The sequence below is a fragment of the Triticum aestivum genome, chromosome 6B, assembly GCF_018294505.1.
Source record: "Triticum aestivum cultivar Chinese Spring chromosome 6B, IWGSC CS RefSeq v2.1, whole genome shotgun sequence".
Classification (NCBI taxonomy): Eukaryota; Viridiplantae; Streptophyta; class Magnoliopsida; order Poales; family Poaceae; genus Triticum; species Triticum aestivum.
In genome coordinates, this window is record NC_057810.1 from 701,004,462 (window position 1) to 701,017,058 (window position 12,597).

At 46.5% G+C, this 12,597-nt stretch overlaps 1 long non-coding RNA gene across 1 annotated transcript; it reads right to left on the bottom strand.

The window, feature by feature from the left end:
• Positions 1–9,204: 9,204 nt before the first annotated feature.
• On the bottom strand, positions 9,205–9,759 carry LOC123134970 (uncharacterized). Its single transcript, XR_006465788.1, has 2 exons — positions 9,475–9,759; positions 9,205–9,378 (listed from the first exon to the last, which is right to left on the bottom strand). It is a non-coding gene; the product is annotated as an uncharacterized lncRNA (long non-coding RNA).
• Between the last annotated feature and the right edge of the window lie 2,838 nt (positions 9,760–12,597).

Sequence of the window (12,597 nt, forward strand, 5' to 3'; positions counted from 1 at the left end):
TTTCGCGTGTGTAAATCTGGCTTACACCCGTTGTATGTGAACGTAAGAATCTATCACACCCGATCATCACGTGGTGCTTCGAAACGACGAACTTTCGCAATGGTGCACAGTTAGGGGGAACACTTTCTTAAAATTTTAATGAGGGATCATCTTATTTACTACCGTCGTTCTAAGCAAATAAGATGCATAAACATGATAAACATCACATGCAATCAAAAAGTGACATGATATGGCCAATACCATTTTTCTCCTTTTGATCTCCATCTTCGGGGCTCCATGATCATCATCGTCACCGGCATGACACCATGATCTCCATCATCGTTTCTCCATGAAGTTGTCTCGCCAACTTATTACTTCTACTACTATGGCTACCGGTTAGCAATAAAGTAAAGTAATTACATGGCGTTGTTCAATGACACGCAGGTCATACAATAAATAAAGACAACTCCTATGGCTCCTGCCGGTTGTCATACTCATCGACATGCAAGTCGTGATTCCTATTACAAGAACATGATCAATCTCATAAATTACATATCATTCATCACATTCTTCTTGGCCATATCACATCACATAGCATACCCTGCAAAAACAAGTTAGACGTCCTCTAATTGTTGTTTGCATGTTTTACGTGGCTGCTATGGGTTTCTAGCAAGAACGTTTCTAAACTACGCAAAAACCACAACGTGATATGTCAATTGCTATTTACCCTTCATAAGGACTCTTTTCATTGAATCCGATCCAACTAAAGTGGGAGAGACTGGCACCCGCTAGCCACCTTATGCAACAAGTGCATGTCAGTCGGTGGAACCTGTCTCGCGTAAGTGTACGTGTAAGGTCGGTCCGGGCCGCTTCATCCCACAATGCCGCCGAATCAAGATTGGACTAGTAACGTAAGCATATTGAACAAAATCAACGCCCACAACTATTTTGTGTTCTACTCGTGCAAAGAATCTACGTTTAGACCTAGCTCATGATGCCACTGTTGGGGAACGTAGCAGAAATTCCAATTTTTCCTACGTGTCACCAAGATCTATCTATGGAGAAACCAGCAATGAGGGGAAGGAGAGTGCATCTACATACCGTTGTAGATCGCTAAGCGGAAGCGTTCAAGAGAACGGGGTTGAAGGAGTCGTACTCGTCGTGATCCAAATCACCGGAGATCCTAGTGCCGAACGGACGACACCTCCGCGTTCAACACACGTACAGCCCGGTGACGTCTCCCATGCCTTGATCCAGCAAGGAGAGAGGGAGAGGTTGAGGAAGACTCCATCCAGCAGTACCACAACGGCGTGGTGGTGATGGAGGAGCATGGCAATCCTGCAGGGCTTCGCCAAGCACCGCGGGAGAGGAGGAGGGAGAGAGGTAGGGCTGCGCCAGGGAGAGGTGAAACTCATGTGTTGCCACCCCCAAAGTCCTCAAGTATATATAGGGGAGAGGGAGGGGGATGCGCCTCCCCTAGGGTTCCCACCCCAAGGGGTGCGGCTGCCCCCAAAACCCATCTAGGGTGCGGCCAAGGGGGGAGAGGGGGGAAACTTGCCCCCCAAGTAAGGTGGAAGCACCCCCTACCCAAAACCCTAGGCGCCTTGGGCCCTTGTGGGGGGGGGGGGGCACCAGCCCACCTGGGGTTGGTCCCCTCCCACACTTGGCCCATGCAGCCCTCTGGGGCTGGTGGCCCCACTTGGTGGACCCTCGGGACCCTCCCGGTAGTCCCGGTACGTTACGGATAAAACCCGAAACCTTTCCGGTGACCAAAACAGGACTTCCCATATATAAATCTTTACCTCCGGACCATTCCGGAACTCCTCTTGACGTCTGGGATCTCATCCGGGACTCCGAACAACATCCGGTAACCACATATAAACTTCCTTTATAACCCTAGCGTCATCGAACCTTAAGTGTGTAGACCCTACGGGTTCGGGAGACATGTAGACATGACCGAGACGTTCTCCGGTCAATAACCAACAGCGGGATCTGGATACCCATGTTGGCTCCCACATGTTCCACGATGATCTCATCAGATGAACCACGATGTCAAGGACTCAATCGATCTCGTATACAATTCCCTTTGTCTAGTGGTATTATACTTGCCCGAGATTCGATCATCGGTATGCCGATACCTTGTTCAATCTCGTTACCGGCAAGTATCTTTACTCGTCCGTAACACATCATCTCGTGATCAACCCCTTGGTCACATTGTGCACATTATGATGATGTCCTACCGAGTGGGCCCAGAGATACCTCTCCGTTTACACGGAGTGACAAATCCCAGTCTCGATTCGTGCCAACCCAACAGATACTTTCGGAGATACCTGTAGTGCACCTTTATAGCCACCCAGTTATGTTGTGACGTTTGGTACACCCAAAGCATTCCTACGGTATCCGGGAGTTGCACAATCTCATGGTCTAAGGAAATGATACTTGACATTAGAAAAGCTTTAGCGTATGAATTACACGATCTTCGTGCTAGGCTTAGGATTGGGTCTTGTCCATCACATCATTCTCCTAATGATGTGATCCCGATATCAATGACATCCAATGTCCATGGTCAGGAAACCATAACCATCTATTGATCAACGAGCTAGTCAACTAGAGGCTTACTAGGGACATGGTGTTGTCTATGTACCCACACATGTATCTGAGTTTCCTATCAATACAATTATAGCATGGATAATAAACGATTATCATGAACAAGGAAATATAATAATAACTAATTTATTATTGCCTCTAGGGCATATTTCCAACAGTTTCTTGATGGCATATTTATACGTAATGATCACATTGCCTACCATCAATCGCATGATAACATAATCATATTGAGTATCCATTGCCATATTCATGCTATTGATAAACCGTCTCACTATGACATCATTTTGCACCGTGGTTGCCTTGATCATATTCACAACACATTTGTGTGCACAATGAATGCTTTTGCTCCCATGAATACTTTGCATATCATTCTATATCATCTTGTTAAGCTTCATGCGCTTTGTCATGAACAATTTTGCCGAACGGACTCAGATTTACTTGATGGACACTTTGTGTGAGCTAACCATTGTATTTCCGAGTGTCGCTTGTGTTTGCTCATTTTGCATGTACCACATACCGGAGACACCTTGGAGTGCTTGGATTGCGCCATGTCTTCAACTCCGTCCAACTCTCAGTCCGTCCATGACAACCGTTTCCATGGTGATGAGGATCACGATCCGAGGTCGGATCTTTCCCAAGGGAGGGGAGATGATGCGGAGCATCCCACGTTCATCCCCATGTACACTCCGACTACTCTCCAAGCCCCAAGAGGACATATGAAGAGACCTCGACCATACGCCATTGGGCACAAGGTGAACTCACTCCTCTTCGAACCGTCACTTTCCACATGTGAGACATGGATACTACCTCATGCATGGACCTTGCATACACTCAGGTACAACCGAGACGACCATGGAGGATCCAAGGACCAAGGCCAAGCATGGAAGAGGAGAAGGAAGAAGAAGCAGGGACAAGCTTCTGGAAAGCCTGGAACTTCCGGCCTCTACCCGGAACTTCCGGCCCCCAGACCTTCCGGCCTGCCCGGAACCTCCGGCCCCCGGAGTCCAGGCCAGCCCCGAGCGCGCCAACTCTCTGGATATCCCGGAACCCGGCCGGAACCTGCCCGGAACTTCCAGAGCCCGGAACTTCCGGCCCTGTCCGGAACTTCCGGCCTGCCTGCATGCAAAGACTCGGGCCGAAGCCCATGTAACCTCTTTCCCACTTACCCCTTCGTGGCTTAGACTATAAATAGACCACCCCCTCCTCCTAGTTAGGGTTAGCATTGTGATAGCTCATTAGAGATAGAGCTTTTCTCATCCATATCGGATCTACTCCACGAGAGAGACCGCGGCCCCTCTACGGAGACGATCCTCTTGGATTCAAGACCTCCTTTACGGAGAAGACCCCATCAAGACCTCCTCGCGGAGAAGAACCCGGTTACCTCTTGTATCGTCCTTTATTGACTTTGGATCATGGATCTCTCTTTGTGTTCATCGATCTAGCGCATGTGTAATCGAATCTTGTTGGTTGAGTGTTCTTCGTGTTTTTCCCCGTGTTTCCCCTTTGTGTTTTCCGTGCGTTCCTCGTGTTCCCCCGTAGGGATCCTCTCCAAACGTGAAAGATCGGCCGTACGGAGTTCCACTCTACATCAACAGACCCACCCAAAAAACCCTTCCGTACAACGGCGGGAGGCGGCCTAGGCAGGGTGGAATCGGCGGTAGGGGTAGGGGCAGGGCTGGATGTGCAGCGGGGCGCCATCGGGAAGCTGCGGCGGGGCGGCGGCTGAGCGGGGAGATGCGGCTGGCCGGCGGCTGGCGAGAGGAAGACCAGGGAGAAATGAACTGAAGGGCGGTTGGGCGTTGGCGCTCGGCCGTGATTTTTACATCTCCTGGCTCCGGAGATATAAATTTGCACCGCGAGGTGTTATATTTTACATCTTCGGGAGGCAGAGATGTAACTTTTTTTGCATATGGACCATCCGTTGGAGAGCTGTTTTTTTCCTCAGAAGAACGAAAAGTTCGTTATTTTTACATATGGACCGTCTGTTGGAGATGCTCTTAGCATGGCAACATTTGCACCGCGTGGTCATCCGTCCGCTTACCCGCGTTGACTCTGTTGTCCGCATTGAACCTTCACCGCTCCCCTGCCACGACTATTTAAAGCCAGTTGGCCTCCCCCAGAATAACACCTCCGAGCCCATCCTCCCACCATTCGCATCCAACTTCCGAGCCATCTGAGCCCCTAGTCCACTCCATGTCGTCCGCCATCGGGCATAGTGCGGTCCTTGGCTGCGTGATATAGTCGGCCCATGCTGGAGTGACGTCGAAATCGTGGCACAGGTCTGCGCACCGGTCACCCGACGCTAGGCCCGCATCCGAGCCCTCTGAGCAGAGTTCAAAGGAGGAGGAGATGGACGATGAACAAGAGGGCCATCTCATGGCCAAGCCCCACCGCCGAAGAGGAGGGGCAATGGCCATCGACACTATGCAGGTGGCCGGCTTCACCATGCTGTAGGTGGAGCAGCAGTTCAACCTTGCGCTCTTGGATGAGCAACCCGTTGCAGTAGCTCAACTCGAGGCAGAGCGCGTGGATGCTGCTGCCATGGCGGAGCTCCTCGCTAACCCGGGCGTCCACAAAAAAAACAGGGTGATGCTCGCATATGTGTGAAGCCGTCGCAAGGACTGCATCATGACGCACAGCGGGAGTGTCTCTTCGAGAAGCTCAAGGCCGACGACAAACATGTGTCAGACTAGCAGAACAACAATGTCAAAATGACACCTATTGGTGGCTCCGGCTGGTTGGCACCAGCCGCCAACGACGATGAGGCCGGTTGCTCCAGTGTGCGGGTCGTTGACCTCACCTACGACGTGGAGGAGTATTTCTTTAGTTTTAAAATTTTATTAAGCTCCAACGTGGAAGAAATTACATGTACTGCGTTGGATGGCCTATGTCTGGTCTGTTGTCCATGGATATTTGGTGATTTTCATTTGATTATCCACGTTGAAGATTCCCGCATACCTCTTCTCAGAATATAATGTTGCGGGCTGTTTTGGGAAAAAGACTCAAGGCAATCACAAACTAAGAGCAAATCCAGGGCCGTGTACCAAATGTGTGGGACATATGCCCTATAGGCAATAATAAAATATTATTATTTATTTTCATTTTTATAATGAAGTTTACATTCAGTTTTATGTGTAGAAAGATAAACACAAACTAGATCCATAGTCTTGTCACTTAGACTAGCTCATGTATTGCAAATAATCTACTTTTCTTGATTATGGTCATTGTTAAAGTAACAAGGATGCACCAATAATGAGAACACAATGTTGGCAGAATGATATGTTAGACCCAACTAATGATATCGTACGATATCTCGTCATCAAGTTGTTATCAATATTATTATGTTAAGTGTAAATGTATACTCACATCACATCCTTATACCATGAGAATGTCGGCTACATATAGGACGATTGATTTGGGATTGTGAAAAGTTACCAGTAATAAGGTGATCATCTCTACTCCTAATGTCTGAGTTGATAGCCGCGCCTCACTTCCACCTCATCCCACCCTGCCTATCTTTCGCCCACCTTTGACATCATCACGTCGCAGCATTGGGCCGGCTCATTAACGTGTACGTGAAGGCAATCCTCCCATCGTTGCCCTCCTCACGATCCTCCAAAAGTCCTCGCGCCGCCGTCCTCCTCCCCGATCTCCTCTACCAGGGCGCCCACCTCGCGATCGTTGAATTCACCTTGCCCTCTCTCCATCTTCTTTCTAGGGTTCCTCGCCTCCACCTTCACCACTTACCTCCTCCGCTACCGCCACTCGCCCGCATGCTGCCGCCCCTCCGCCCACCGCCCACCTCCTCCACCCGCCTATCCCCGCCCTGGGCCCCTCCACCGATGCCTCACCACTCTACGCTCGAGCCACCGACCCTCCATGCGCACGCTCCTCTGCCGCCCCATGCACCCCATCTGCCCCGAACGACTCTCCATGCCACGTCTTAGTTTTCGCAGGGAGCTGATTGTTGAGGATGTGCCGTCGGGGATGCGTGCGCACGCGGAAGCTGCCGCCACTAGGGACGTGGACGCACATGGGAGGGGCCGCCAATTCAGGTCCTTCGATTGGTTTGTTGTGCATCGAAGTCCGTGATCATCTCTGAGAAATTCCGTCGCTGCCTCATTCCTACGTACGCTTTAAATTTGTTTTCATGTTGCGTTCTTGGGCTTTCGTGCTTGGTTCTTGGGCGTTCGTGCTTTCTACAGCCCCTCTAAGCCTTTTGATTGACTCTAGCTATGCACTATGGGTGGAGACGTTGGACCCAAACAGCTGCAGCAACAAAGATAAATGGTGTCAACCACTTCAATTTGTTGGCAAGGTATAAGACTGCTACACACTGATTTTTTATTTCCTGTTAACACCAAATTAGTTGATCACATTAGTTATCTATGTTTTTAATGGCTGCGAAAGCTACAACTTACTAATCTGAGATTGCAATCCATGGCTTTTATTGCCCATGCATTGTCGAAGACACAAACAAAGAACATCATATCAAAAAGAGAGGACCAAACAAGTGAAATAATGCATTATAGATTTCAGAAATACAGAAAACAAGATGAATTGGTTTATACAGTCTCATGTCTGTGGGAGCATAGAAGGAACTATATGCCATGACCATGCATGAGGTTCACACACAAAATGACGTAATGCACAAATTCCTAATAACACAGTATTGCCCAAGTATTATAGCATCGCAGTTAACACACAAGTGATGTCTGAAGTTGAATCTAGAACAAACAGATGCTACAAGCGCAATAATCATTATGAAGTTGTGTGTATAGGATTTACTCTTACTCCTTTCTTTTGTTTCCCAGGACAAAACTTCCACTGTACATACTTGACTAATCTGGGGTGTATACTGAAGGGCCATGTGATGTAGATATAAATCTTTGTAATCCTCAATTGTGTAACAGGACATAAGTTTTTATAGGTATAGGAGGACATACTGTTGTGCAACTTTGGAACACTATTGGGCACCAGCCTGCAAATCTATGTATATTGTTTTGCAGCTAACATGTGAGTTGTCATCGTTTGCCGCAGCATCAAGAGGAGTAGACGCGTCGTGTCACTCCACCATGGTTTTTAGCCAACATTTCTTTGGTTTGGTTATTGATATTGATTGTATGTGCACGTACCTCAATCCATTCCTAGCCCTAGACCAGTTCTCAGGTGATGGGACGTTTGGTCTCTGTTCACTAGTGCAGAATCAGGCATTAGTCCCGGTTCGTAAGGGCCTTTAGTACCGGTTCACCAACCGGCACTAAAGGGTGGAGACTAAATCCCCCCCTTTAGTGTGGGTTCATCACGACCCGGGACCAAAGGCCCACCACGTGGCACGAGCCCCCGCCGGGGGCTGGGTGATACCAACCGGGACTAAAAGATTTAGGGGTTTATGAATTATGTTTTTTTTATTTTGTGTTTTCCATTTAATTCTTGTTCATTTCAAACATACTTTACGCTACTACATACTGTACACGTTACGCATATATATAAATATAATTTCTCATAGAACCGATCATATATATATATATATATATATATATATATATATATATATATATATATATATATATATATATATATATATATGACTTCTCTTTTGTACTCCCAGAAGTATGTACTCCCACCTAGCTAATGGATGGATCCAAGCCCCACCGGTGGAAAAATATAATTAAATTATTAGGAAAATTCTGGTGCATGCGCAAACAACCTCCAACATTGTAGGTACCGGTGCATGCTACCACAATGGATAATCTCATTTAGTTGCGAAAGTGAGACACGATTTGAACTCTAGTAGTATATACTTACACATAGCTTATATGCCCATGTAAAAAAGTAGTGTATATACCTCTTTGACGACGTGGAGGTTTTCACTTTCTTGATCATGCCCATTGTAAGGGGTACATACTGATCATTTTTTTAAAGTATATACTACCTTTCGAAGGAATTCATATATAGTGCAATTTTTGAAGGAGTATATATTACCATTTTTTTTGCGGGCATATATTACCCTTCTCTCAAAGGAGTATATTCTTTCGAACATGTATATACTTGATTTTTGTTGTTGTTGTTGAAGGAGTACGGGCTTCCATCTTTGCCGGGGTATATACCGATGAGAATATATACATGTAAAGGAGTATATCAAATACAACATTAAGAGGCAATATACCCATGCATCAGAACAAAAAAGCAGTATATTCATTCATCATAGAGGTGAGTTCGTAAAAAGTAAATAGAGTACATATACATCTGAAGGGGTACTTATACAACATTGATTTTCCAAAAAAAATACAACATTGATCATCACCAAACATGACCCGATTAGCTAAGGAAGCTGCTAACTCTATATACGTACTAGCAATTACCATGCATACAGTATGGTACTCCGTGGATGTATCAGGCATCATCGATGCCTACGAATAGATTCATGTGTTCTTAAATCAAACCTGACATCATTTGCAATGCGGCGTGTGCTAGAATTGCTGACCCGCTCGCCGGCAGCGAGAACGGAGTATCAAAAACCAGTCCGAACCGTCGTCGTACTCGGCGTCGCCATGGCCGCACGTGGCCAGCTGCGGCGTCGCACTTGGCCGGCATCGTTGTCACACTGACGCTGCATGCACGTAGAAATTAGATCGGATTACATTGATACATTGGAGTGCAAAGATGGATGAATATACTGCTTTTTTGTTCTGATGCATGGCACTGATGTGTGCAGACGATCGGGAAGCTAGCAAGGCCCGTGCATGCATCCATCTTGGTCACCATGCCATGGATATATTGTACTGTTTCCTGCGATTAGTCAGTGAGATTCACTTACATCTAACCCATGGAGATTATGCAAAGAAGTGGACCTGTAAAAAGTGGTGCCTATGATTAGTTAGATACCTCAACGATCTGAGTCATCATTTTTGTTGCCGTCGCCCGCCGGTCAGGCGAAGGGCAGGCAGGAGGATCTCATCGTGGTCGTCGCATTGCCATCGACATCACCATGCGGTCGCCGTCGCCGTCGCCGTCGCCGTCGCCCATGCCGTCACCGTCTCCATGGCCGTCGATGGCGCTGTGGTAAGCGACGGCGCGCGTGATGTCTGGAGGAGACATCGCCTGGCCGAGAGTTTCAACATGTACGCTAGCTAAACAAAGTGAGTTGCCAGAATCCCTATTAACATGGGCGAGCTAACAAATTTTCAAACAAACAGTCTTGCCATGCAGATATTATTCGGTTATTATCCTTTTAATTATATGCTAAGTGGATTTAAATGGCAAAACTCAGGACGTTGCGCAACGCATGGAAGCAAGAAGCCACAGCATGGCATGGGAGTACGTATTCTCAGGAGTACTAACCCATTTTCTGTCTATAGGAGTACATATATATGCCCCCGTCGGTTCTCGTCCTGTCTATGATTCGGATGTGGTATATATTATCTTTATAACTATTTGGTTCATTTATTGTTTATGACAATTATGCCGACCAACGGGACATAGATTTTATTTATCTAGGAGGTATGTGAACCAGAAATTCCAACCAACCCTATTGTTGAGAGGTTAAATTTAGTTGAAGAAGAAAACAATTTCTTGAAGAAAAACTAAAAAAATTGAGGAGGAGAAGATGATATTGGAGTTGCATGTTGCGGATGTCATCGATGATCACACGAACAAGATGGATGCAATGCGCTTGAAGATTAGAAAAGATTAGAAAATATGCCATTCCTATCGAGGCCTGGTATCATTACGCCGTTGGATCGGTTGTTACCTTGGTTGCGATTATGATCACACTTGTTTTGGCATTGAAATGTTTTACATAGTTTCAATGTATGGTTTAATTAATTAGATGCTCTGGAGAGCTATATGTTGTTAGATGAGAACTATGTATGTACTTTGGTTTTAATGTGAGATGATGAACTTTTATTAATTTGGTCACTTAATTATCTATTCATGATATTCTGTAATGGTTTTTGACACACTTAATTATATATAATGCACGCAGATGAACCGGCAATAGATGTGTGGTGACAAACACACCTCCGATGGCACAGAGATGACCGTAAGAAAGACGGGAAGTTGAGAGCACCCGCTGACGGGTTGTAGTGGAGAAAAATCGAGAGAAAGTACTAGAAGGAGTTTGCAGGTGACGCAAGGAACGTATGGTTTGGTTTAAGCGCGGATGGCATTAATCCTTTCGGGAAGCAGAGCAACAATCACAACACCTGGCCCGTGACTCTATGTATCTATAACCTTCCTCCTTGGTTGTGCATGAAGCGGAAGTTCATTATGATGCCAATTCTCATCCAAGGTCCTAAGCAACCCGACAACGACATTGATGTGTACCTAAGGCCATTAGTTGAAGAACTTTTACAGCTATGGGCTGGAAAAGGTGTACGTGTGTGGGATGAGCACAAACAGGAGGAATTTGACATGCATGTGTTGCTGTTTGTCACCATCAATGATTGGCCTGCTCTCAGTAACCTTTCAGGACAGACAAAAAAAGGATACCACACATGCACGCACTGTTTAGATGACACCCAAAGTACATACCTGGACAAATGCAGGAAGATTGTTTACCTGGGGCATCATCGATTCCTTCCGACCAACCATCAATGTCGAAAGAAAGGCAAGCACTTCAAAGGCGAGGCAGATCACCGGAAGAAGCCCGCCATGCATACCGGTGATCACGTACTTGCTATGGTCAATGATTTAAAAGTAATCTTCAGAAAGGGTCCCGGCGGACTATCTATTCTGAGTGACGCTGCGGGACACGCACCCATGTGGAAGAAGAAATCTATATTTTGGGACCTACCCTACTAGAAAGACCTAGAGGTCCGCTCTTCGATCGACATGATGCACGTGACGAAGAACCTTTGCATGAACCTGCTAGGCTTCTTGGGCTTGTATGGGAAGACAAAAGATATAGCGGAGGCACGGGTGGACCTGCAATGTTTGCACGAAAAAGACAGCTTGCCTCCAAAGTAGTATGAAGGTACTGCCAGCTACGCTCTTACCAAAGAAGATAAGGAAATCTTCTTTGAATGCCTGCTCAGTATGAAGGTCCCGTCTGTCTTCTCGTTGAATATAAAGGGAATAATAAATATGCCAGAGAAAAAGTTCCAAAACCTAAAGTCTCATGACTGCCACGTGATTATAATGCAACTGCTTCCGGTTGCATTGAGGGGGCTTCTACCGGAAAATGTTCGATTAGCCATTGTGAAGCTATGTTCATTCCTCAATGCAATCTCTCAGAAGGTGATCGATCCAGAAATCCTACCTAGGTTAAGGAGTGATGTGGCGCAATGTCTTGTCAGTTTCGAGCTGGTGTTCCCACCATCTTTCTTCAATATCATGACGCACGTCCTAGTTCATCTAGTCGACGAGATTTTCATTCCGGGCCTTGTATTTCTACACAATATGTTCCCCTTTGAGAGGTTCATGGGTGTCCTAAAGAAATATGTCCGTAACCACGCTAGGCCAGAAGGAAGCATCTCCATGGGCCATCAAACAGAGGATGTCATTGGGTTTTGTGTTGAGTTCATTCCTGACCTTAAGAAGATAGGTCTCCCTCAATCGTGGTATGAGGGGAGACTGGATGGAAAAGGCACGCTAGGAGGGGACTCAATAGTATGTAGGGACGGGCATTCTTGGTCTCAAGCACACTACACGGTTCTACAGAATTCTACCTTGGTGACCCCGTATGTCGATGAACACAAGAACATTCTGCGCTCCAAACAACCGGACCAGTGTGAGGACTGGATTACATGTGAACACATCAGGAGTTTCGGCAGTTGGTTCCAAACACGTCTCAGGTGTGACAACACTGTTTCTGATGACCTGTACTTGTTGGCGAGGGAACCATCTTCGACTATAATGACCTACAAAGGGTACGAGATAAATGGGAATACATTTTACACAATCGCCCTAGATCAAAAGAGCACCAACCAAAACAGTGGTGTCCGCTTTGATGCAGCAACCAATAGGGGAAATGACACATATTATAGTTACATAGTGGACATATGGGAA